Genomic DNA, 27,581 nt, shown 5'->3' with positions numbered 1-27,581 from the left:
CTCATTTATCTACTGTTGTCCAGCTCTAAATGCAGACTCCAGAAGATAATGTGGATAAATTCTTTTTCCTACTTCCAAAACTTGATTCTTTCTACTATGTTCTTTCCTGTTCTTTATTCTGCCCTTCCTAATCTTTATTCTGTCAGCTGCAGTCTGAAAGTCTCCTGGGTCCCCTGCTTCCCTTTCCTGAAATTTTAGACTCCTCTCAGCTCTTTTTACTCACCTTCATATTTGCAGTCCTCTTGAATTCTCAACCTTTAGCTTCTATTTCTAAAGTTTCTGCAGTTACTCCCCTCCATTCCACTCCATTTCTCAAGAGCCCAGTCAACTGGTACTGCAAAAAAAGGATATTTTTCTTTCCAACAGTGTTGAAAAGTCTCTAGCTATGTCTACACACCACAAAAGGTCCTCTTATCCCACCGCTTCTCTTGTGTCAGCAACTGGCATGAAATCTAACTATCTATGGAAGCTTTATATCTCCAGCAGGAACTGCTTCATGTCCTTTTTCTGCTGTTCAGCTGTAAAACTAATGCTGCAAGACCAAGGTCACACTAGCTGTTGCTTTTTTAGGCTTATGTCCCTGACACACAGATCCTACCTTATTACCTTGTTCTTTTCAATCTATTTTCTCATTGTATCAGCAGGGAATTACTAAGAATACAGGCTCCCAGTTCTAACCAAGGGCTCTTTCTCTGCACCTCTCCTTCCAGTTCAAAGCACTGTGAAGCTGCTGTTGCCCTCCAGGATGGCATATTTCCAGTCCTTTCCCTTTCCAAAGCTGTGGCAGTTGGTGCATGCTCGGTAAGTCTGAAGAGATGGTTCATTAAGAGTCTGGACATGTCGGTGCTGTGTGAGAACAGACAATATCCAGTCTGCTCAGGCAAAAAAAAAAGCCCCATTCTTAAGGGCTTGCTTACAGTAACAGTGTACCTTCCTAAGAGTTAACTGAAATTCTTAGTCTTGTGATTTAGAAAATATGGGTACATTTTCCTAGGGTCAGCAAAGGTGTAGTCATGCTAAAGGCTATCAGATTAAGTTTCGGCACTAATCTTTAAGTTTTCCAGAAAGCAAAGGCTTGAGAGAATGAAGGGACAGTAATATCCAAACTGAAAAACCCCAAGCCAACACACCAGCACTATACTACTTCCTTAAGTTAACTTAGAGACATCTGCAACTACTTTGGCTGAAATAATAGAATGAAATAAAAAACATTAAAGGGAATATATATCTGAGTGTGTATAATAGATATAGAAAAGCCATTCAGACTGGAGAAATTCATATAGCTGCTTGGCATTACAGGACAGTCAGAACTATTTGTTACTAAAAAAAAGTAGCAGGAAACATTAATAATGGCCATGCTAACATCCCCACCTCAAATGTATGCACTGTCAAGGCAGCCAGCAAAAACTCTCTTCCTAATGGAGCTGTTTGAAGTAGGCTTGGTCTTCAGCTTCTGTAAAATGGAAGGTCATTCTTAAATTAGGTTGGGGGGGGTGGGGGGTCGTGTTAGTTAAAAAAACCAAAACAACCCACAATAAAAGCACAAACCCCTTACACAGTTTCTAGTCTTTATTTGCATTATCATTTCACAGTAAGCTTTCTGCAGCAGAATCAGAATGATCCCCAGGGAAATGCATCAGTTATTCTGTCCTTAGAGAGTACATTTACATCATATCATTGCTACCTTTAAAGAGCTTGCTTATTGTCCTGAGGAGAATATTTCAGTTGCATTGCTCTTTTGGTGGCTGCTTCCAAATGTATTTTCATCCTCGAGATGTGCTGATGATGATGCTTTGTTGATAAGAAAATGGGAATAGTTTTCACAAGCATTTAAATTCAGCCATACTAGAAATTACTTGTCAGCCTATGGAAGAATCACAGAGAAGCAAAACATCATAGACTTTTTTTCTGGGTTCCAAGAGATTTGTGTTAGTGGAAGGAGAAGAAACTGTAAGTTGCTCACAAAAGTACAAAGAGAAAAAAACCCCAGTAACCTAATGGAGTAAAGCTGGGCACCCTAGAGCATGACTTAGTCTATTCCACATGCATTTAAGGAGTCTTAAGAATACCTTGTGCAAAAAAATTAAATAGCTGTGCCAGTCACTCCTGAGATTAAGCTAATTCAATAAACTAAGGTAGCTCCGGGCAACCTGAGTGTTGTATAGCTGAGGGGGATTAGACTGATGGAAATTGAATCTCTCTTTCATCTGAGCTGGATTGTGAGTGAAACTGACAATTTCACTCCAGCTTTTTAAGATTACATTAGTTTTTCATCAACTTTATTAAGAAAAGAGGGATAAACACCTTGAGAAATAACCAAACCCCAAAATACTCCAGTTTAAGAAAGCTGTATATGAAGTATACAGGGAGAGATGAGTCTCCCTTGCAAAGCATCATACAAATCATGAATAAAAATCCCTCTTTCCCCTTTCATTACTAAGGCAGAAAAGCAAAGCAAAGGGAATGGTTCTGTAACCATAGCAACATTAGCCACTTTTTTTTCGAAGAGACACTACAATTTGGATCCTGCATTCTGAGGATAAAGTTTGCATCAAGGAAAAGAATGGAATAACTTTATTTTGTTTCTTATGATTGTTTTTTTCTTTTCTGAAGCAGCTTAAAAAAGAGGTTGCAAGCAAATAACAAGGAGTGCAACTGCTTATACTCTTCCTGAAATAAGGTGCAAGACATCATATGTAACTCTCAGGAGTTTATATTTGGAAATTATTACTATGCACAAAACCATATTCATTTACAATGGTCAGTTATAAGAAATTTGCAAAAGTAACAGGAAGTATGGGGAAATTATTATAGTTTCTATATAGTATCAGCTTAACCAGAGAATGTTGTTTTTCCATCATCATCACTATGCATTTCCTAGACACTATAGCTTCAGTCAGATATAAAAAACATTTGCTTTCTACCTCCCTTCCTCTTATTGGGCACATGTAATCTCAATTACGTTCACTACAGAGAATTGTATTCACAGTAGGTTACAAGCACAAGCAGTTCTACCAGATCCCCTGTTCCCTTGAAGCTCACCAGTTAATATTCATTTTTTATGAAAAGCCATCCTCAGAAATAGATGCAGTTATAAAATAACACACTACTAACTGCTTAAGAATATTGAAATCTAAGTATTTTGGTCTCTGAGGCAATCTGAACTTATTTGTTCAATATTCCAATATAATGAAACAGCCAAGGTCACTGTTCAAGGGTTCTAGGAGATGCATTGGATCCTTTTATAACATCATGACAGGTAAAGACAGAAAGAGACTTATTCATTAAAATAACTTCTAATGACCAGGAAAAAGAATGGTGGAAGAAAAAGGACACTAGCCAGCAATTGGAAGACAAAGTTCAATGGCTTAGACAACTTGCTCAAGTTACTTTATCTACATATTTCATTTATATTTACAAAGTGCAATAGTCCAATAATGACACCTGCAGTGCAGTCAATAAGGCACTCAAGTACCACCAAAATGGCAGTCACAGAGCCATGAAACATAGTGTCTATTGATCCCGACATCCTGGAGCAGCATCTTGATAAAATCTTGCATCCGGTTTGCTTTTTCTTTATTTTCTTTTTTAAAATTTCTCGTTAGAGCTCTCAATTAGGAATGTTCTCCCAGGCTTAAGGTAGTCAAATTTATGTGATTTATTACCTAATAAAGGTAAAGCATTAGGATTTTATGTAAATGGTATGTAGCTCCCATGAGGTAGCTATTCTTCAGGCAAAACTGAGCTACCAGTTTTTCTTTTGGATACATGAGAAGTTATACATCCTTCTAGGGCTAATCTATGCTATACATAGCAAGATTTATTTACATTTACATGAAGGTCATATTTGCAACAAGAGGACTACAATTTCTGAGATGTAACATATTTTAATGCATCACACCAAAAGAGGAAAGTATCCTTTCAAATTGATATGAGGATATATCAGAAAAGAATACATGACAAAACTCTGCATGTAGCTGATAGAATTCATATATCCTGGCAATTTCAAGTGAACTGAGTATCTGACTTCAAATGAGCACAATCATATATGCTGCAGCTGCTCATGGAGGTAAAGAGAGTGTATTTCATTTTGGGATCCTGAGCTGGGCAAAGTGGATGCTCTGAAGATTGGCCACATGGGCCCATTGGCTGTATTAAGGCATCAACTGCATCACTAAAAGGAGGTTGCTATCCCTTTTGATCTACTCCAGTGTGTTTCAATTCAAAGCTTGCTGATTTACTTAAGGCAAAAAGTGACTATTTAAACTGTTCTATCCAATTCTGTCCAAGACACATGAGACAGTATTTGCGTGAGCTGCTTAATCGTCAGATTGCCGATACATGACAGTGTATGCTCCAAAAGAGGGCAGTGACAAGCAGCTGATAACTTGCCCAATAATATTCTCCCTTTTCCTGCTCCATTGATTTTCCATAATGGTAAAGTCTCCTTTTCAGACTTGTAAGACTCTAGTGAGGAATGTTAGGAAAGGGAATTCCAGAGTTTTAATCAAGAAGAGAGAAACAATATCATTATTACTGAACACGTTCAATTTATGACTATATTGCAGCTTCATGCAGTGTATATAAGTTAAATTATATTACAGATGTAAGCAAATAGTAACATGCACACAACTCAGTACAATAAGTTATTTTCTTGCTCTTGTAACATTTATATCTTTAATATTATGCTATGTAGAGGCTGAGTGTATGTATCTCTGACTTTTAATATGTTAAGGCTGAATGTAAAGGTAATTGTTTTGCCACAATGACAAATTTCAGAAACATCTGAGTAACTGAGGGGTTTCTCAACCTTCAGAATCTTAATTTGGCTGAAAACAAAGGTTAGCCCAGAACTGGTCCATTTATAAGCTTCTGGAGTAACTCTTTACCCCCATAAAGCATTTTAAAATTAACTGCTAGGTTAGATAAGAAATCCAAAGCACTCAGCAGTCAGGTAAGACTTCAGTGAAAAGCATCATTCAAATATAATTTGTAGCAATATTATATAACTAAATTTACTTGACCCAAGTGATGTATATTTACCACTGAGAACAGAATAATCTGAATGCCCAGAAGCTGCCAAGTTAGCGGCTCCACAGCACATGACAGATTTTCAGAATCATCCCCTCACCTTTTTTCAATAGGAGCCATTTTATACAGATCACCCATATAAATCTTCTGAAGTGATGTCTACACAGTCTGTGTGCTATAATATGTAGAACACCGATACATCCGAAAAGGCAATCTTCTTCTGTTGTTGGTTTTTAGCATTATCCCTCTCCTTAATTTAAAAGAGACACTAGATAAGGAAAAAAATCACTGTTATTTGTGAAGGAGCTGGCAGAACTGTGAAACTAACCATTCTTAAAATTCTATAGAGGGACACCAAAGACAAAAATAAAACAACAAAGCCAACCACAAATAACATTCAGGATGGCAGATGTCAGCTAGCAGGAGCGTAACAAAGAAAGCATAGAGGATGATATAAGAGTGCTTCCTTCCCTGCAACATCTCCTTAAGTTGTAACAGCAGTTATTATGCTCCATTTTAGATGTGAGAGTTGAAACTTAAAAATGTATTTATATGAAACCACAATTGGTTTAATAAACATTACTTAGATGCAGAAGACTGTGCCAAATGATCAAATGTTACTTGAAGTAATTCACTGCATGTGGAAAAGACACCTACTGTCTCCAAACAACCTGTTATACTGCTGACCAGGGAATTAAGTCTGCACACATGACACAATGCACCAACACAACAGCACCCAATGGGCTATAAAGGGAATGGTGTACCACGTAGTGACGCTTCTACCCTAAATCTCTTTTTCTAATCTTTGTTCTTTCTGCATGATCCAAACTTAAATGACTCTATGAGAGGTAGACACAACAAGCTGTTAGGCCTATTGTGCTTTTCATCTGCAAATTAAACTATAGTAAACCCAAAGTAAGTCTCCATGCTAAAGTTGTTAAGACCTTCTCTGTCAATAACTTGCATAAAATGTATTACACAATTATACCTCAGCACAAACTGTAATGACTACAAATTACAGCAGTAATTGTATTATACAGCAAAGTGATTTGATTCATTGCTTACAGGGCATAATTAATAAGCTGAAATAAGATTATCTCTATATTCCATTTTTAGAGTATATTTTTTCTGAAGAGTACTTTGCTGGCATTTTTTACCCAACATCTCATTGCTCTGACTGCCAGGAATATTCAGTGCCTTTTTTTTGGGTGAAAGTCATGAGCATCATCTTAAATTACTGACGTAAGTCAGGAAGGGTCTGTAAAGAATCAAGAGGCATCACTACTCCCAGGAGATGAAATAAAGTGATAAAGAGAGATAAATAGAAGGCAATCTTGTATGGCAGAGAGCTCTTTATGGGTATCTGTTGATGAGCAAGGGCAGAGAGCTGACTAAAGCAGATTACATTTGCATTTCTGTTAGGTGACAGTTAATTTTAATTTCATTGATTGTTGTTAAGTTGGGATAACAAAATAGCCTTTATTATTTCCCATGAGGAAAAGAATTAGAAGGAAAGGCCAGGCTAGGGTGACACATCACAGTCCCAGCTTCCCATCCCAAACAAGAAGCAATTAGGTTTGGTAGGAAAGCCACTCTAAGCAGTCACTCTTATATGGGGACTGAAAAGACAGAGGTAACAGAGATACACTTGGTGGACTGGGCAAAGAAGCATCTTTAAGTCAGCCAAAGCTGCTTGGCCTAAGTTCACAAGAGTGGCAGTCTGTCTTAAGGACATGAACAAGGGCCTCCCTGTCTAATATCAGGTCATCTGTACCAAGTTATGGAGTTAGAACAGTGCTGACATTTTTTTTGCAAAAGACTGCTGTGTCAAATTTGGAAGCAACATTGCACAAGAAACTGTGAAACAGAAAATGGATGGAAGGCAAAAGATCTTAACTCTGGACTGTAGACAACTTGTTAAAGTATCTTGATAATGAGGGAAGGAGTGGGAATGATCATTAACAACATGCCCCAGAATCCTTCAGATTATTGCCAATAGTTCTCTTCAAGCCTGATGTACGCTGTTAAGATATTTTTATATACCAGGAAGGTGATCAACTAAGAATAACAGAGCAAGAGGTTAATGTATACAATACTTTCAATTTGTGTCCTAGCGTGCATCGCTGGTCATTTCAGTCTGAGACTTCGTTGGGGTTTTGCTGTTAGTTTTGGTTGGTTGTTTTATTTTAAATGAAGTCATCATTTTATAAACCTGCACTATTTTCCTCATTAAAGAACTTATTTCAGGTAGTTCCAACTAGATCTAGCAGAGCTGCTGTAGAATGCAGTTATCCTCATCCTGCAGTCAAATGAAGGAAATTTGGGAAATCTGGTATTTGTCAGAAAAGATAAGGCTCACAGAAACAAGAGCCTTAATATTTCTTTGGTTCCTATTTTGCTAAACAGAATAAAAGCTTGTAATTTATTATTAGAAAAATCTCCTTAATCTAAATGCAGATTCAACTTGCTCTTTATTAGGTGATTATAATGAAGAATATGAAAATCAGGAAAGAAGCCAGAACAGCACTCATCTCTACTTTGGAATAATGTAAGGAACACCTGAGAGCTTCACAACTTTGTCCTTTAACATGATCTGGAAAACAATTTTAGCATCTTCAAACAGGGTTGTTGGTCACTAGAAGGAGCTATGGTTTTCTTTAATATGTGCTTTGATATTGTTAACAGTACAATTTAAAATGCTAATACAGAATTCCAGTGAAAAGCCTGGATTTCTGAATGCTTGTATTTTTTAATAACAATCTCTGCAGTTGTACTCAAACAGGGCAAAGTACGTAACTGTGGAGCTGGGAATAATTCCTAATAATTGAAAGCACTTCATATTCATGCAAAGTGCATCTAAGAAACATATGGTTTAGAATACTTTTCATCCCAAGAATAGTGTCAATAAATCCTTAATTTTATAAGGATTCTTTCTTTTCCCCTGACATAATTATCTTAAAAATATATTAGAGCTGTAGGTCATATTTTAATGCAAATGAAAGATTTTGGTTTCTTTTGTTTGTGGGTTTGTTTTGGTTTTTAATAAAGATACTTCCTGTTTGGAGAATATGGTACCATCAATTTTGATTTAAATGATCCTCTCTGACAGAAGTTCCTTATGCTGTAGAGTTTGGGAAAAATTCAGTAGACAAAGACTTTTGATTAGAGCTGTGTAGTGGCAGGAGACATGCATAGTCACAGAGCAGCCATTTTCTCCTTTTAATAAGAAAATTAGATAAAGAGGAACTATTATTTAGAATATTATTGCAGCTCTTCCCACTTCCACTCCAAGAGACACTGCATTTTTACTTCCATTCAGTCAGTTAAGAACATTACTTGCACTCACACATGCACAAAAAAAAAGTGAATGGAGACTGGAACATCCTGATGAAAAAATCAAGGTTTTAAAGTCATGGAAATGAGTAAGGCAGTAGATGAGTGCTAGACTCATTTAATACATCTGAAACTCTATAGCTTGGACTATATTTTATCACAAATACAGAAAATACACCCTTCAGTTCTTACACTTGAAAATTTAGACCAAGCATTTGATATCACTGTGTTGAAGGTTTTAATTTATTCTCTCAAACACACAGAACCATCTTAACTTCCAGACACCAAATACAAAAGATGGAAAATATGCAACTATTTTAACTATGACCATAAGCATCTTGGTGACATGGAAGAGTACGTCTCATTATCTTCCAGTAACTTAAGGATGTATACATCTTAAAAAGAATTTGTAAGGTAAGAAAACTTTTTAGTGCAAAACTGTTTTATGGTTTATTTAAAATTGATTGTATGTGAGTGGATGAAACAGAGTATGTTCTCATCATGAAAGCTACATCCCAGATGTCTGTAGGTAGTCTGCAAAGCAAAATCCATAAAGGGTATACATTTCGCTTACTCCTAAACAGGGAATGGCAGTGTACCTGATTTCATCAATCCTAAATCTATTTCTGTAGAGACAGCAGTAAATGCTTAGCTATGCTATGGGAGTGAATACACATTGGTTACTTCAGAAAGCAGAAAAATATATTTCTATTCACTGTGCAGTGTTTGCAATACAATGCACTGATTTTAAAATAGGGCATAATTGAAAATGTAAATAGGAACCACAGGAACACCTTGTCTGCTGTCTTCCTGGAATTCATCTCCCACTTCAAAGTAGCAGCATCATTATCTAAATTCTGTACACTGTTTTTTGCAGGACTAAATTCAAATGCAGAGGCTGAACTGAGTGCAATCCCTCTCCCCCCCGCCCCCCCAGCAATCGAATGTTCTAATACGTAAGAATTTTGACAACAAACTAAGAAACATAACAACCCCCAAACAACCAACGCCCCCCAAACTCCAACTTGAACTGCCCCTTTCTCTCAGCCGCCCTGTTAGTAGTAATTGGCACAGAAATGGTTCTCCCCCATTTGAGTTTCTTCTTTTGTAAAACAGAGATGAGAATCTCTCTGAATGTAATTCAGATAATTGAGTGTGCATTTATTTTTGTTGATGTGTGTCAACACTGCAGAAAGGTTCGGGAGCTAAAGCAGTTGTACCCGAAAAGGCTATCTGAGGCAGCACCCAACATCAAATCGTTGTTTTTATGCTCATTTGCAAAAAAAAAAAAGTATTTTCTTCTATTTCAAAACAATGCAGGTATCCCACAACACCAAAAAGAAAAATTTTCACACTGTGAAATGCAATTCTGTATGAGTTCACCTATGCAAATCTCATGAAGTTTCACAAAGCCAAGTGCAAGGTCCTGCGTCAGGGTCAGGGCAATCCCAAGGACAGATGCAGGCTGGGAGACAATGGATGGAGAGTAGCCCTGAGGAGAAGGACCTGGGGGTGCTGGCCAATACAAAGCTCAAAATGACCTGGCCGTGTGTACTTTGAGCCTAGAAACCAACCATATCCTGGGCTGCATTCCCCAGAGTGTGTGCAGCAAGTCGAGAGAGGGGATTCTGTCCCTCTGTTGTGCTAAGGGGAGACACCCCCCTCACAGTCCTGCATCCAGCTCTGGGGCCCCCAACATAAGAAAGATGTGGAGCTGTTGGAGCAAGACCAGAAGAGGCCACAGTTCAAGAGCTGGAGCATCTCTCCCCTGAAGACAGAGAGAGTTAGAGTGGTTAAGCATGGATAAAAGACAGCTCTGGGAAGACCTGATAGCAACCTTCTGGTGGTTAAAGGGGCTGACAGGAAAGATGGAGAGAAACTTCTTACATGGGAATGTAGTGACAGGACAAGTGGGAATAGGTTCAAGTTGAAAGAGGGTTGATTTAGATTTGATATTAGGAAGAAATTCTTCACTGGCAGAGGGTGCTCAGAGGAGTTGTGGCTGCCCCATCCCTGGCAGTGTTCAAGGCCAGGCTGGACACAGGGGCTTGGAGCAAGCTGCTCTAGTGGAAGGTGTCCCTGCCCATGGCAGGAGTTGGAACTGGAGGAGCTTTAAGGTCCCTTCCAAACCAAGCCATTCTCTGACTCTACATACGATAGTACATTTCAGCTTCCAATTTTAGAGTAATGAAAAATCAAAGTTCATTGAATCACACCATACAGGCTTCAAGGCTGAAATTAAATTAAAGAATCCATGAATTAGTATTTTTTTTGGCCTGCCAAAAATGAAATGTAATCAACAGGGTGGAAAACTACTGAAATAATTAAACTATGTTTAACAGTCTGAACCACAGTTCTGGATCCTTGGTACACTGTCAGCCAATTTTTGTTTTGTGTGTTTATAAGCATACTATGTTCCAAATTGCAATACAAATGTATTTCAGTATGACAACCTTAATATTCTTTAACTTTTCACAGTGAAATCAACAAAAATCCTGATACACTCATCAACACAAAGAGATGCTGGCTTTGCTTTTAACACCCCATGGTGGATATACTGCAACTATTTTCCCTTCACAGCTTCTTGCGTTCCAGGTTCTGCATTGGATTGTATAAGCCTTAGATAACTATAGCTTGTTCTAATGCATTTAATTCATAATACTTAAACCCATAATGGTTTTTCTTTGAGTGGAAGGGCTATTTCTGAGTCTCATTTAAAGCTCACTTAGGATATTTCAGAGACATTTAGCTGTTAGATGTCAAAGAATGCCTAAACCAAAACATAGTGAAGACATTACATGTATACATCCCTCTGTAGAGGCAGATAAGTAGGTTCGTATTTTCTGCTTTCTTCCATGTGGCTACACTACCCCTGGAGCACAAACTGGACCCCCCCAAAGCTAATGCACTTTCTAAGCCATTATCCTTACCTTTCTCATATGGTTTTGCCTCTTTCAGATGAAACACCTGTACAAGAAGTCTCAGCATAATAAACCCCCTCATCAAGATGAAGCTGCTGCACAAGCTTGAATTACTGTTTTCTCACCATGCTGTGAAATCAACATGACGAATAAGATGGTATAGCACATCAGGAGAAAATCTGCATCTCTACTTGACTTCACAGATCAAAGCATCTCCTAAGCTGCATTTACTCTCCTGCTAATATCAATATACCATGAAGAAATTTCCCAAGGAGCAATGATATAATAGCTCACCCTTTTCTCAGACTCGAGTTGCACCCATGTCTTTTGCTACTCTATCAGATGATGCCTGATTCTGTGGCACCTCAAGCCAGCAGCAACAACACAACCAAGGTGCCAACACAAGGTTCTGTTGTACATTTCTCTGCACCAAGCTAACAGTGCTGACAGCATCTTATGCAGTAATCACTGTGTTGAAGGTACTTGGGTGGTAATGATTGTCTCTGCCTTTTGCCAGCTTTTTTTCTCCATTTTTGTCATTGCATAGCAATGATTGGAAAGACTGAACAAAATCAATACAATATATTGTGCTAGCACTAAACACTGGCCATCTAGTTGCACTAATTAGAAAATCTGATTCTGTTGAATCCGGATTTCACTGAGAATCCAAAATATAAATGTATAGAAAATTGTGGTGATACAGGCTTTATTTTTACTTGTTTGCAAAAAACCCTCATAACTTTATCAAACATTATAAACACTTTCAGTGCTGACAACCCTCTTCAGACATCAACTACTGTAATTTTCCACACATTTACATAATACTGGCTGATTAAGTTGTCAGAATTTTCATTGCTGCTTGCTGAAGAAATAAAAAATAAAAACCGCAGCATTCACAGTGCTTCACTCAGATTTTGAAACCAGAGTATAGGAAATGGTAAAATGGCTAATCTGAAGCATATGGGGGAGTGTTCTCCTCAGTTACTAATTAATCTTTGCAGAATTTAGCTTATTTCCTCCAGTACAAGATTTGCCCCAGGTGGTAGCAGCCCACTTACCAACAACCCAAGGTGTGGCTCTGCACTCCTGCCTGAAGAGCCCCACTGATGTGGACACCCTCTTCCTTCACAACTCATACTAAATTCTAGGCTTTCTTACCCTGGCAATATAATTCTTACAGGACCTACACGACCTCAGGGCCTGACTCATCTGGGAACCTAGAGAGCGATTATCACTTTAGGCTGGCTCTACCCTGTATTATTTCAGTATAATGTAATTCCTTTCTCATTTATCATATGTATCTCTTCTGGCTTATATTGAAGTAGCACTGATATTCATCTTAAGATGCATATGGCAAGATATAAGTTATCATATGAACATTTCAGATTTATAACAAAAATTACCATATAATTATCATCGCTGCCTTTACGTTCCTGTACAATTTCCTCTCGAAATAATACATGTTGTCTCACAGCTTATAATTAACTCATAAGCTCTGTTGCTTCCACAGAATGACCCAAATTTTGAATTTGAAAGGGAGTTCTACAGAGGACTACCAATAAATACATAGTATCTGTAAAGCAAAAGAAATAATGTGTTATGGGTAAAAAAGTAGTTTGAATTCCCTTCCTTTCTGTAGAAAAGGATAAGTACAGGAACAACTGATGGTGAACGCTTCTAAAAATGTAATATTAAAATATTACAGGAAGATTAAAGTAAGCAATCCATCCCCTATGAAATCATCCCTTCTGATTGCAATGCACATTAAGTTAACCCAGGCCAAATAAAACCCCACATATACCAGGTTAACACCGATCCAGAAATGAGTCTAACAATCCACAATAACGAACTATGAAAACACTGCACTGAAGCTTCCGAAGCTACAAGAATTTACTCTTACAAATTGGCCTTCATAGCAACAGCAACCAATTTGAGATATTTATAAACTTTAAAAACACAATTGTAGAGTAAGAACAACTATAAGTTGCCTGGAACGCTTGTATAACCACACAGTGAGAATCTTTTCATCAGGACATTCTTTACTTCTTAAAAGAACAGCTTAAATTGCCTCTGAACTTCCATTTGAGAACATTCAGTTTCTCTGTTCTCATCTTCATACTCATTTACAGTAATTTTCATGGTTCAAGAAAAAATTTGGCAAATGAAAATATGGATTTTATTCTTCTGAAAGAGGTACAGAATGGCCAGCTTCTCTGTGATAGAATGGTGGGCTTCTACCCTGGTACGCAACTGATCTGCTTTCTTCATTGAAATTGTCTTTTTATCTTAGACTGACTTTTCACAGGGGAATTAATGATACTCTTATTAGCCTTACTGTGAAGTATTATTCTCTACGCTGTAAAGAAACAAGATACTGTCATAATTTACTATGTCTTCAAGTATTTTATCTTCATCCATTTCTTCCATTATACTTTAGCTGTTTAAACTGTATAGCTCTGACCAGCTACATCTACAAAAACATGCTTGTGTTGTGCAGAGGCTTCCAGATTGTTATGAAGAGATGCTGAATAGTTTGTATGAATTTAAGGATATAGCAGCATAGCCAGTTCTTGCTTCATTTGCCTTGATATATTAATTCTTTCCATGTTGTAAAAGGCTAAAGCAAGATTAGCTGTGATGGGGATGAGAGGGGATGCTCAAAATGTGTTTATATTATCACAGACATCAAGGTGTCTGTAAAGTCTTGATGAATTATTTCTAAAAATAATACTTATGCAGGTAATCAATCTTGCAGGTTTTGTCAAAAAGATAACCCCCCCAACCCCAATATTGATTGCGTATAGCAGGACTATGTTTAAGAATGATAAAAGGCATTTCAGTCAATACAAACTGTGGCCACAGACACCTTGAGGCACGTGCAACAAAAAAAAGTTGGGTTTTGTTGTGATATATTTACTTCTCTTTCTGCTTTAAGTGCTGCCAGTTATGCAGCTCCCACAGTAATTATTGTTCTACTTACTTCTCTGGTTACAGTTTGCAGTCATCTTTTTAAATAACAAATAAATAAGGGTTACATTTTGCAAGAGTTGTTTTTAAAAAATAACGAAAAGGGTTACATTTTTCAACACAAGCAAGCACATAGGCAAAAAAGGGGGCAAAGAGAGGATGATGAGCATGCTATGAAATCAGTGATTTTTTTCTGTTAGTTGTAGCGCTGGTGTGATGGCTGTATTATAAAGACAGCAGATAATATTATTTTCTATTAATTTTATGCTGTCATTTAATTAAACAAGTTCAGTAGTGTTTCAAATCACAAGGTGAATTCAACACTATTCACAGAAAATGCCAGCAATGTTGTGCCAGAAGTCTGTCAGGAATTGATGATAGCAGTTTGGAGCCATTCACAAGGTACCCACTGTTGTAGGAACAGTACAACTAGTACTTACCTACAATGAAGACAGTTATTGCTTCACTGGCAGAGAAATTCAGAAACTCAAAACTGTGTATTTAGTTTCTTATTCAACCCAGATTTGTATTAAAGATCAGACATTAAGTTTGACAATGTAATGTTTTCTCTTTATAGGCAGAATCTTTGTAGATTTCACATTCATGTTTTTCTTAGTAATGCTACAAATGCCTTCATGCCCCCTTGAAAAACCCAACAGAACCACAAAGACCTGAAAGCCAGATTTGCTACAACAGTAAATTTGTGCATACACAGGAAATAAGAATCTGAAATTATAAAAAAGTAAATGATAAAACATAATATTCAGCCCTCCCAAAACCTGCACCTTCAACTTTCCGCTATATTATAAACAAGGAAGGCAAGTTTATAAGCAATATATTCTTGGTTTTATTATTAATATTAATACACGGCATATAGATGTTTGTAAGCTGTATCTATCCAATCTCCAAATTATACAAGTGAAAGTGTTTTAGCACATTTCCTGTGTGCCCAAGAAGAATCCTTCGTAATTCATTCTATTTGTTTCTTAGATGATAAATAAAATTAAATGAATGAATGGCAATGGAAGATAAAGTTCCATATGGTGTTCCCTCTCCTATGAGACATGACTGCCTATTTCTGGGTGTTACTACCTGAGCAGTATGGTTGTCCAGGGGGCAAGGTTGTGCTCCATGTATGGTTTGACAAATAGTAAGCCCAGTTACTACCATGTAATTTGTTAAAAAAGTACTTAGAACAACAAATAACATGAAGTCAAAGTAAGTTAAAAGTGCCCTCTAAAAATAAACAGATCACACATCACCTTTAACACTCCGCTCAATATATGTGATAATAGATCTGTGTGTGAGGTACTATAACCATTACTGTGGGCTCACACTCATGTTTTTCCCATCAGAACCATCTCTTCTTCCCCTCTGTGGCAAGTAAAATATCTAAGAATCAGGAAACCTCAACAGAAAAAGAACATTATCTTTTGCCACTTACTCCTGGTGAATATCAATTGAACTAAATCATGAGTATGCAACATGCCAACTGATTTTCTTTCCTGATGTCAATGGGAGATTGTAATTCTTGTTTGAGCCTATTAAATGCTTAAACCTAGAGTCTGCATGTTGGCCGCAATGGACTTTAAACTCCTGGATTTCCTAGGTGTGTAATCTAACCATTACACTGTGACTAGAAAGGCAGAGAGCTGTCTGCTTTGGTCAATCACACTTTCAATTTGTATTTCTAAAAAGGTGGTTTTTAATTGTGTGCCTAAATGGAAGGCTGAAACATGTCAGCCCACGGAGTCGTTTGAGGCTTGAGTCCAGCCACACAGTGATGCTGGATACAAGCTGAATGCTACCCCCACTCAAGATAAAACCATGTTTCAAACACGTCTCCCTTAATTTAAACATAATCAGCTGCCTTAGGTGTCCCATTCAGTAAATCTGTTCTTTGCATCTCAGATTTCTGGTTTACTCGGGGCCATAACTCTTAATGCTCGACTATATTATATAATTAGATCCTAGGTCTGTTTAATTTGCATGTGAAATTCTATGTTCACAGCACATAGAATCTTGTCCTAAAAACTATTAAAAAATTTTTCAGAGATTGAGACTATTGAAAAAGATGGATTAAATAACAGAATTACCGTGAGGCAACAACAGGGTACTCCTTATCATTATGTAGCAATGTCAAATGTTTATTTTGTAACAATAGGCTATTATTGAAAAGGTGTCCTGGGTTCAGCAGTAGCAGTCATTTTTCTCCTTCGTAGTAGCTGGTGCAGTGCTGTGTTTTTGACTTTCAGCCTGGGAACAGCGCTGATAACTATGATGGTTTTTGTTGCTACTCAGTAATGTTTACTCTGACCAAGGACTTTCTGAGTCTCATGCTCTGCCAGGGAGGAGGGGAAGCTGGGAGAAAGTGGAGACAGGACACCTGACCCAAACTAGCCAAAGAGGTATTCCATACCACAGCCTGTCATGCCCAGGATGTAAAACTGGGGGCAGTTATCTGGAAGGGTGAGATCACTGCTCGGGTCAGGCTGGGTATCGGTCGCCGGGTGATATTGTATTCTCTTTCCTTGTTATTTCCCTTATTATTATTGGTGGTAGCAGTAGTGATTTGTGTTATACCTTAGTTACTGGACTGTTGTTATCTCAACCCGTGGGAGTTACATTCTTTCGATTCTCCTCCCCATGCCTCCAGGAGCCGGGGGAAGGAAAATGGGGAGTGAGAGAGCAGCTGTGTGTTTCTGAATTACCGGCTGGACTTAAACCATGGCAAAAGAGTAATGCAATTCTGAGCAAAATAATTATTCCCCTTATAACATCATTCTATCTTATTAAAAATTTTAAAGTATGCAGAATACGGAACTATACTGTGAGAACATAGATTTTAAAAATTACTCATTTTCCTGTCATGTATCTGTCTAATGCCAGATTAATTCTGTTAACATCTTTCAGCCTTCTTCATCCCTGCAAAATATTGGTAATAAGAGTACTCTTCCCTCTTCTACCTTCTATCACACTTCATCAGAAAGAAGAGCACAGCAAGAGGGACTGTTTCTACTGCAGTGATTTTACAGTATATATCTGCACACTATGATGCAAATAGCGTCAATAGTAGCAGGTATATTTTGTCCTGAACTACACAGATAACTCCAACATTCATTTCACAGAAGTCAGGCCTGCACTGCACATTCCTTCATATCACTTCCAAATATTTCAGCCCTTGATAATGGTATTTTCTGGAATCTTATTATAGTAGATTATGCATGTTTTATATGTTGCCTTAGAGAACTGCATATTTTAATACACACACCTCATCAAGAAATACTAAATGTGCCAGTTTTACTTTATCTACCCTTCAGAGGTAATTTGGCTTCTGAACAGAACTGAGAAGAGATTTGAAGTGATTTTAATACAGGGGGAAGTCCAGCTGCTGGAGCCAACTGAAAAAAAAAATTGAAGTCCTTTTAATTTTTTATCCTATGTCCAAAAGGACACTGCTCTGTGTACATTATGTTGGCATATTCAAACAAGTTTAGAAAAGAAGCTTCAGGCATTGTTCTCAGAATAATTGTAAGTAATGGATAATGATGCCCATGAAAAGATGAATGAGGAAAAAAAAAAAAGCTAGGAAAAACTATTTTGATCAACAACCACCTCCGCAAGTGTGTCAAACACATGCATTTTCATTTCGCTAAGAACAGGTTCAACGAAGCATTAAAGAACATATTACCACAGAGACAGCTGTATTCTAGCATACCAAATCAGGAGACAGACAGGTTACTTTCTCGATTTATGTATCCCATAGCATCTTCTTGCTGAGGCTGAGTCCCATGGCAGAGAGAGAGCAGACTAATTCTGAAGACATATGCTATCTTTCATTGTTTCTCAAAATCTCAAGCCATTGTGATCATGGTAGAATCTGACACAGAAACTAAAAGATTTATAGCTAAGCATTGCACGGCTTACAAAGGTTTTGCAAAGATGACCAAAGCAGCACTTAATTTCCTACACTTCCTAATTGTATCTTAAAAACCAAATAAGTCTGTTTACAGTGCTGAAACCTCACAGAGGTTAAACGGCAAAAACCTTTATTCTAGATTTTGACCTTTCTCTTTAAATTCTCAACACATAGAACATAAATTCTTTATGTTCCCACTGCGGCTGGGATCTTTTTTTCCTCTTTCAAAGGTTTCTCTGCCAAAAAACCTAATACTACTCACTTATTGCATGCTTTTCTTCAGTGTTCACCAAAACTTGAACTACATCTCATAAAACATCATTGCTAAATACCAAAATTTGTAACAGTATCCCCTACCATCTTGTTAAAAAGCCTGAAAATGACAAATGAAGGCCCCATATCCCTTGGGATGTGAACAAAAAGTGCTACTGGTATAGAAATGAATGAAAATAAAGTTAACATCATGTTAAAATATTTCAAACAATAATCACAGTCCAGCTGAAAGCAAAGTTAATTATTCAGTAGTCTCCCACTGAAGATCTACATAAAAAAGGCAGAAAAAGCAGCTTACCTTGAGGAAGTTTAATGGCATATCCTCTTACAAAGCACAAGTGTTCTTTAGTCCCTAAAAATGAACAAAACCAAAATATGTGGTTCAAGTTACCACTCACAAAGAACGTGCCTGATTCCACCTATGGCTTACATGGATTGTACTGTACTAGTGCTTTGATGAAAATATTGTTTATGGTCTTATTACAAATGTTTGTTAAATTAACAAGAACAGAATATTATCCATGGTAGGGCAAGACAAGTTAGAAGGGTTTAAAATAGAAACTAAGGTTACTTCTGTGGAATGACATGGATTCTGACAGTGTCTTTCTTTAAACTTATTGCCATTATGTACCTTACTTAGTGTCAGAGATACTTTGGGAGAAGGAAGCAATGGACCAAGCTATCCACAGGGAGTTGTACAGTTAGTTTTTCTAGGAACATTCCTATTTCTACTAAGCTACCTATTATAGGAAAATTAGGAATAATTGCATCAAGCCTGCCATGATGCACAATAACAGAACAAATGATGCATTAGAAATACCTTTCAATCTAAATAACATGAAGAACAAGAAATTTGTTCCTTTGTCTATTCAAATAGGATCACTTACAATGCTGAATGAACCAGAAACTGCATTTGTATCCCAAATTAGATTGTATTTGCCTTGATAAAACTGAAATCAGATTTTTTTCCACTGATACTGAAATATCACTCAAAGTATTCACTCTCTATTACAGAGTCTAGAAAAGCCATCCGGATTCATTCTAGTCACTAAAACTAACATAAGCAAAACATACCATTCGTGACCAGATAGGGCTTTATCCACTGTTTTCCTGGTTCACTTATGTACACAGTTACTAAAAGCAAATATTTAACACAGGTCCCTGACTGTGTCATGACCCGTCTTGTAATTGTCCACCATTTTACAACCCACATACAAGATTAGGGAAGAAACATACAAGGGCTGCCTGTCTTGTGCATGGTGAGATCATTTAGGGAACAGAAATCATTTTATAAGTCTTAGCAGAGACTTATGGGAAGTTCAGTACTCTGTGATTTTATGCTTTTAACACAAGCTAGATGAAGACAGAGCACTGGATATAACCAGTGCCCCAGATATTGCCATTTCGTATCAGTTTGTTGCAATAGACAAAAACTGGGTTTCTTTCTCTATATTCCACACTTTCCAGACTGCATCTCGGGTACTCAGACCTGGTTTAGATACTCTCATCACACAAGAAAGTGAAACATATGAGGTATGAAGAGAGGCTGAAATGGTTCAGTGGGTTTAGCCTGGAGAAAATAAGAGCTGGCAAAACAAGCAGCTGTTTCAGGCTTCCACTGGAGAATGGGAGTTACAGAAATGGCAGAGACAGACTTTTCTCTGAGGTGAGAAGAGAGAACATTTAAAAGTCAGTGGACAGAAACTGCAACAACGAAAATGTTTCCTGGTCCTAAGAAAATAATGTCAACAAAAGTGGTCACCTCCTTGAAGAGTTACGGGATTTCCATCTTTGGAGGTAGTTGAAACTTGACTGGAAACAGCCCTGAGCAACCTCTATTAGTGTTGGCGGTAACCCTCCTTTGAGCAGAGGATTTCACTAGGCACTTTTCAGAGGTCCCTTCCATTCTGAAGTATTCCATTGCTATCCTCATTGCACACTGAGATAAGTTCTGAGCACTTCAGGACTTTCAAAATATAACATGCATAGGGCAGTGGCTTCTCATTTCCACAGGTGAGTGGAATTAAGTTCAAATGAATGAAAAAGGGTTTTCAAGCAACAGTTTGGCAAAAAAATAGAAAAACATATTAAGTAGCAGATCAGCACCTCTTTCAGGTGATTTTCTGTTATATCTTACTACATTTCCCCCCTCATTTAAATAAAAAAAAAACCCTAAATATGAAGGGGATTTGGCAAACCTGTTCAGGCTTCATACAGTTATCATAGCTAAAAGTAATTTGGTTTAGAATGCATTTTAATTCAAAGTGTATTACAAGACAAGCAAGGAGTACAAAAATACAAATGGGTTTCTGAGTTTTGTGAGATTTAAAATCTTAAAAGCGAAAGCTGTGCAGAATGGAACACATTGCATGCTACCATGAGTCTCAAGCTAAAATAGAAAACTGGTCCAAAATATCAGTCTCTTCATGGCCATGCTGTTACCCATGATTACTCTTGTACAGAAGAGCTCTGCAACCTCCTATTCATACATCTAACAGAAACTTCTCTGCACAGCACATACCCGCACAGAGTGATTTTATTGGGAAAATCTTCAACCAAATACAAAATAACATAAAATAACAGCAGACTGAGGATCCTGGTTACAAAGAGAAGTAAAGAAAAATTCATGATATGTACTGACTGATAACTAACTTAAATATCATTTATCTTTAATAAACGCACTGCATGGATTCCTTCTTTAGAGAGCTGCTTCTAGTAACACCTCTATCTCCTAAAATACAGGCTCTGAAAACCCTGTTAGAATACTACTCAGTCACCTCAAGGCAAAACCAAGTTCAATATTAAGAAAACTCAAATAAACAAGAACACTGATTATTAAACCCCCCCAAAAAAACAAAACGCATAAACCCCCAACCAGTCTTTCAATATCTTGTCATGCTGTGATATCTGTCTTCAATTGTCATGCTCACAAATGCAAAGATAACATTGAGCAACCAATGATAAACTAAAGGAACACATGGAGTGTAAAAAGCCCAGGCTGCATGTTATACTAAGCGTACTGCAGACACAATACAACAGAATGCTCCTGAAGGCTGATCTGTATAACTGCACATTATTAAGCATTTCTTACCCACACAGATATGGCCCCTTAAGACACCACTATTTTTTCTTAATTCTTCCAAGAGTAGGAGAATTCTGTGCACATTTGTCAAAATCAGGTTAGATTTTCATAATTGGCACTCCTTCGGCCTGTCATTTTCTTCACTTGCAGTCAAATGACATTGAAAAGGGCATTGGAATACTTTCATATGTTGTAAAGCATCAGAAACTCTATTTTCACTATAATCCTTGTAGGTGAGTGCCAGTGTTAGTGAGAACAAGCAACAGGGAGTGCTACTGCCTTTTGTGAAGTTGTTTCAGTCTATACATAGGAGGTAAAGAACACTGAGCAGTAATCATTAAAAACAGAGCACAACCTATACAGCATCATTCATTCTGAAATGGGTTAATGCTGAAGAACCTCAAAAACAGAGACAAAAATAGCAATTAAATAGCTTTTAAATAGCTTTTACAGACAGCTCTATGAGGCTTCACTACACATGCATATTGTTGTGGTTTAAGCCCAGCCGGCAACCCAGAAAACCACGCAGCTGTGCACTGACTCCCCCCGCTTCCTCCCCACGCTCCGGGAGGGATGTGGAGGAGAATCGAAAGAATGTAACTCCCACGGGTTGAGATAACAACAGTCCAGTAACTAAGGTATAAAACAAATCACTACTGCTACCACCAATAATAATAATAATGATAAGGGAAATAACAAGGGAAGAGAATAGAACCGCTCACCACCCGCCGACCGATACCCAGCCTGCCCAAGCAGTGATCTAACCCTTCTGTATAACTGCCCCCAGTTTATATACTGGGCATAACAAGCTGTGGTATGGAATACCTCTTTGGTTAGTTTGGGTCAGGTGTCCTGTCCCTGCTTCCTCCCAGCTTCCCCTCCTCCCTGGCAGAGCATGAGACTCAGAAAGTCCTTGGTCAGAGTAAACATTACTGAGTAGCAACAAAAACCATCATAGTTATCAGTGCTGTTCCCAGGCTGAAAGTCAAAAACACAGCACTGCACCAGCTATGAAGAAGGATAAAAATGACTGAAACTGCTGAACCCAAGACACATATACATAGGAACCATATGCTAGTTGCATGAAAAATTGTGTTAAAAAAAGATAATTGATTTACTTGTGCAGAAAGGTGGCAGTTTTTTGTTGGTTTTTTTTTGTGATTACACACTCACATAAGAATAAAAGAATGAACTCACAGAAAGATTGCATCTACTTGAATTCTGAAAGTGTCTGGACAAATGGGTGATTTAGTACAAAAGCAAAACACTGCCAAAATCCCAAGCAGTCTGATTTCACATTGCAACCACTATGGGAGGGAGGAGTAGCAACTGAAAAGAGAGAAATATTACCAGTTACCTTGATGTTAGGTAGTTTTGTTTTTTTAAATCAAGGAACTGTTGAAGGATCTCCAACAGAAGATGAAATTTGGGCAAATACATAGTTGGAATATTTCCTCCACAATTCTGGAAATGGCGCCTTTTACTTATTTTGTAAAAAGAATGTCATGAGCTAAGGATGTCCTTGGAACAAAAACCTGCAATTTTGAATTTGCAATTTACCAGGTGTTCAGCTAATGCCTACCTGCACTTTACAGAAAATTCTACCTGGAAATAAGACTATTCTGTTCACTTCTATGTCTTTATTTCATCTTGATTTGCCTTAGGTATTAGATGTTCCAGTTTTCTACAGATCTTCTATATGTGGATAGCATTAAAAATAGGATTTAATGTGTAAAAACTTTCCACAAGGTTTAATTGCTACTGAAAACCATTTCATTGCTTCACTGTTGTACCCTGAAGTACTTATTCTCAATTTTTGTTATCTGTAGCATTTTACAACTTGGTTTTTTTCTGTTGGCAGGAAAGAAGTGCAAGATGTAGAAGCATTTCAGTAAAACGTGTTAAGACATCACAAATAATATGTGATCAAATACAGCTCAGAAAGGATAACACAAAAGATAGGAAAAAGGCAGAAGCCATTGTGCTTTGAATCTTAAAATGTCTGCAGGAACTAGGAAGAAGTTTACTACTGTTGAGCTTGGACATATTCTCTTAACATGACCTCAAGCTCTTCTGATGAAGCAAGCACAAGACATAGTAATGGGTTAAATGGACCATGTGGTCAACCATAAACAATCCTATCAAGAAGCACAGTAAGCAAAGTTTCCATTGACAGCTTTATGGTTATTTGGATGACAGGACCCACACTTGGTTCTGCTTCAAAGAAAAAATGCAGTTATTTCTGGCCTTTTAATCTGGCCTTGAAGTTACACAGGATGAGTATATTTGGATATAACATAATGTAACGCAATATAATGTAATGTAACATAACATAATATAGGAAGGACAAGCTAGAAGTCTCAAACACATCTTTAGTTATCTTTAGTTTATCTTTAAAAGTATATCTACATTGTCTCTATGAAAGACATAATAATAGTTCAGAACCAGCCGCATTTCCTTTAGCTACTGAAAGTAACAAAAGGAGCCAGTGATAAAGCACAGCATTGAAAAGAAATGCTATGAATTTTATGTACTTCATTTTTTAGAATAGTTCCACTATATTGAAGTTTTGATACCTATATCTAACAAACACATAGAATCATACTCTCAGAATGTCCTTTGTTGGAGCGTTTTCATCAAGGAATCTGTTTTACTGCCTTTCTTACTCCTGCACTATTTCAGTGGAGTGAGTAGAAAAATCTTTATTTCTAATTTTTATTTTCATTACCTTTCAGTGCCATCTGCAAAGCTATTGCTTAGAGGCTTTTCTTGTCTGCTTTATCAACCAATTTTACTTAAGACATCACTTTTGTTATAGCCACTGAGCTTAAGTCTGCACAAGTGTTTGTTCTCACTTCCTCTGCTTTGTAAAGCACTTCCATGACTATTTAATAGAATCATTACTTCAAAAGGTAGAATACTTACTGTTAGACTCATCCTTATCTGCAATATCCGTCAACTGTCTTGAACATGTTCAGCTTAGAAAAATATACTATCCCATCCTTTGACTGGGATAAAATTGAGTCATTTTCAATTACATTACAAAATCCAGGTTCTTTAACTCCGCTGTACTGAAGCCTTAACGCGCATAGAACAAAGTGCTTCAGAAGAGCCCTTCGGCTTTCAGAAGATAATTTAGCATCCAAAATGACTTATGTTAAAGAGCTTCTGCATAATAATAAAATAAACCAAATGCCATCCATGTCCTTATGAGTTACTTCCCCTTCTTTAAGGGAAAAGTTTCGATTAAGAATCATCTTTAAAAAAAAATCCCAGAAGTTCCTTACAGAAGTATTTTAATTATTAATTTTAATAAAATAATTTTCTTAAAAATCTACTTTTCTATGCAACTGCTGAAAGTGTATTTTTTGCATTATATGCTCAGAAAGTAGTAGTTATCATTACATGCTGTATTTTATAAATACTGTCATTTTCTACTGCACTTCAAACACCAGATAACTTTTCAGATGACATCTGTAAAGTTGCATTCAGTCACATGCACTGAAATGACAAATCTATATTAAATTTATATTTCTGTAAGCCTTCCATCAATCATAGAGGAGACAAACCCAAACCTTGATTCTTCCAGTATCCCAAACTAACAAATCCATAGTCATTTCTGAATGTTAAGGAAAAACAGCCTTGAATTTCGAATTGAGATCAATTCAAATGAAAGGAATTCAGCAGCATATTGAAGAGCACCTTTGAAACCATTTTCCTTTCCTTCCCAATTTCACTTTAAGTGAAATGATTTCTATATGTATATACGTATTCCTTTCCATCATCAACACTAAAGAAATGCCTCCAATTCAGTATGTAGCTCCCTTTCCAATCATTCCTATGATGTTTAAAACAGCAGAGTAAAACCATTTTCTGTCAAGGACTGCAGCCTGGAAAAAGGCAGAAGCTGCAAATCCTGAGTCACAATGAACTGTACAGAAAAACATATTTATGTGAAACTGCAGTTAGGTTAGTCTGTCTTTATCCAAAAGGACTAAAATAGGTTTTATAGAGAAAGCAAGACAGGAAGTACAATATACTCCGCCTAACTAAATGGTCTTACTGGATAATTTTAGTTATAATCCTGTTAGTTACGTAACAATCTTATGCATTTGAGGCATAAACATTTTAACATCCTTGCAATATCCACTTAAAGCACCCTCAGAGTTGTGCTCAGCCTCCCTGCTTCGTTAAGTGCCTAAAGCATAGTTTAAACAAAAAGAAATTGCTTGGTATTACTTTCTAATCATAGTCTACTCTGTTCATCCTTGCTTTTTTAAACTTTAAATTGTATAAGGCACATCTTACACTGTAGCTGCCATCCTGCCAGGATTTGACAGATATTTCCTTTTTTATTTGAAGTGGAATAGGTAATTTTTTTTCTTGTTGGGTTTTTCGGATGCAATGGTACAAAGGCTATCGGGCAGCAAGGGTGAAGAATGGGTTTTCCCAATTAGTTTCTTAATGTAGACAACTTGTACCCACCTTTCTCCTCATGATTTTATGAGATTATCTTCTCACACAATTCCGAATCACCTGTACTTGCTGTCAGGTCTCTGACACTTTGATCCTTACATGTCTTCTGACAAGAAATTCATCCAAGTGAACGCCCGTAAATGGATTTGGTAAGGTCTGTTAAGACATGGCAATTCCTGCAGTTCCACACTCCGATCATCTGTATTTCTTCAGTTCAATCTGCTCTCACTAATAGTCTTTTTTGGCAACTGTTTAGGCCATTTGCCTAAGGTAAAGCACCATCACATGTCAGACCTGGCAGGTATCCCACACACGCCTGAAAATAACAGTGTTTTGCCATCAGAGTGAAATGAAAGCTTCCTCAACCTGCTGCTGTAAACACTGGGTTTAGCATGATCCAAGACAGACACTTTAATTTCCTATTAATAAAGTAGATAAAGTTTCTATTGACCTCTTGGTAGTCATATTGCATGAGGCAAAAACAGACAACCCAAAGCGTGCTTGAAAGCTGTTCTGGCCCTTTCCTCCGATCCTCTTTACTGGTTTACAGGCTGCCACTGACCTCAGCTCATGTGTAGCCAGTCTGCTGCTTTTCTACTAATTTGTAGCCCTAGTTTGTCTTTAGAAGCCCTTGATATCCTTTATGTTCAAATCTTAACACTTGTATGCTCACTTTTCATGGTGTTATTATGAGTAAGAAGCTCTCTCAGTGCCACTGACTGAGGCAACAGATCACATCTGAAGAAGCACCATACGCATCTTGTGGCACATTCACAATAAACACATAAAGACAATCACTAAAATCTGTAAGCTACAAAACTGTCAATGTCTTGGTGGAAACTGACATGACACAGAAACACCCTAGTTTTGCTTCATTTCTGTATTTGCACCTCCTGCCCCAAACAGCCCTGCCAGTAAGGAGGAGCAACCACGGGGCAACTGCAGACTGAAGTATAAACCACTTTATGAAGTCGGGTGAGGCCAGGCCGTTGCTGTTCCCGTGTAGGCCGAGGTCAGTCCTGATCCGCCCCCGTCGGGGTGGTTCTAGAACGCCGCGTGGCAGGGGCCTTGCGCGTGCGGGTTGCCTTGGAAACGCACTGTTGTGGTGGGGTCCGGCCCCGCCGGGAGGCAGAGCAGCGGCAGAGAAGGAGCGGCTCCTCAAGCGCGCCGTGGGGTAAGGTCGTTTCGAAGCCTTTGTATTCGGGTGGCTGGGCAGGTGCGGCTGTGCTGTGGGCTCCGAGCTTTGTTCGTGGGTCAGTTTCAAGTGAGTGCCGGCGGTGGGAAGGTTGTCCCGGTCTAGAGGTATGTGCAGGCACTTTAAAGCGTCCTGAGGGCAGCAGGCTGTGTGTGAGTGCTTTGGGTGGCAATCAAGTGTTTGGGTTGGGTGGGGTGGAGCTGCAGAGCTGGAGTCGTGAGGAGTTGGGGTAAGCCCAAGTCTTGTCCTCGGCTGTGTCCAGCCTCTGCTTGGTGGCTTGAAGCAGCAGTGTGTTTGATGCAGAGAACAGGCACCCATCAGGTCACTGAGGTTTGAAGCAGCTTTGGGAGGAATGGCTCAGAAAAGCCCTTTTTGTTTGTAAGC

The 27,581-nt window shown here is 37.9% G+C and overlaps 2 long non-coding RNA genes across 5 annotated transcripts; one reads left to right on the top strand and one right to left on the bottom strand.

Moving 5' to 3' along the window:
* Positions 1-26,137, bottom strand: LOC133215604 (uncharacterized). Of its 4 annotated transcripts, none has more exons than XR_009726423.1 (6): positions 26,012-26,137; positions 24,865-25,027; positions 23,584-23,740; positions 18,743-18,796; positions 1,685-1,864; positions 1-334 (listed from the first exon to the last, which is right to left on the bottom strand). It is a non-coding gene; the product is annotated as an uncharacterized LOC133215604 (long non-coding RNA). The 4 variants fall into 4 exon arrangements; XR_009726425.1 differs by lacking the exon at positions 1-334 and adding an exon at positions 715-846; XR_009726424.1 differs by lacking the exon at positions 1-334 and adding an exon at positions 24,452-24,604 and having other exon boundaries at positions 1,552-1,864.
* Positions 687-11,613, top strand: LOC133215605 (uncharacterized). Its single transcript, XR_009726426.1, has 3 exons — positions 687-801; positions 7,510-7,579; positions 11,323-11,613. It is a non-coding gene; the product is annotated as an uncharacterized LOC133215605 (long non-coding RNA).
* Positions 26,138-27,581: the final 1,444 nt, after the last annotated feature.

Source organism: Neopsephotus bourkii, unplaced genomic scaffold (genome assembly GCF_033783945.1).
Source record: "Neopsephotus bourkii isolate Nb327-2 ecotype Australia unplaced genomic scaffold, CSIRO-AGI_Nbou_v1 NB_991, whole genome shotgun sequence".
NCBI lineage: Eukaryota > Metazoa > Chordata > Aves > Psittaciformes > Psittacidae > Neopsephotus > Neopsephotus bourkii.
This window is presented reverse-complemented; position numbering and strand designations above follow the sequence as displayed.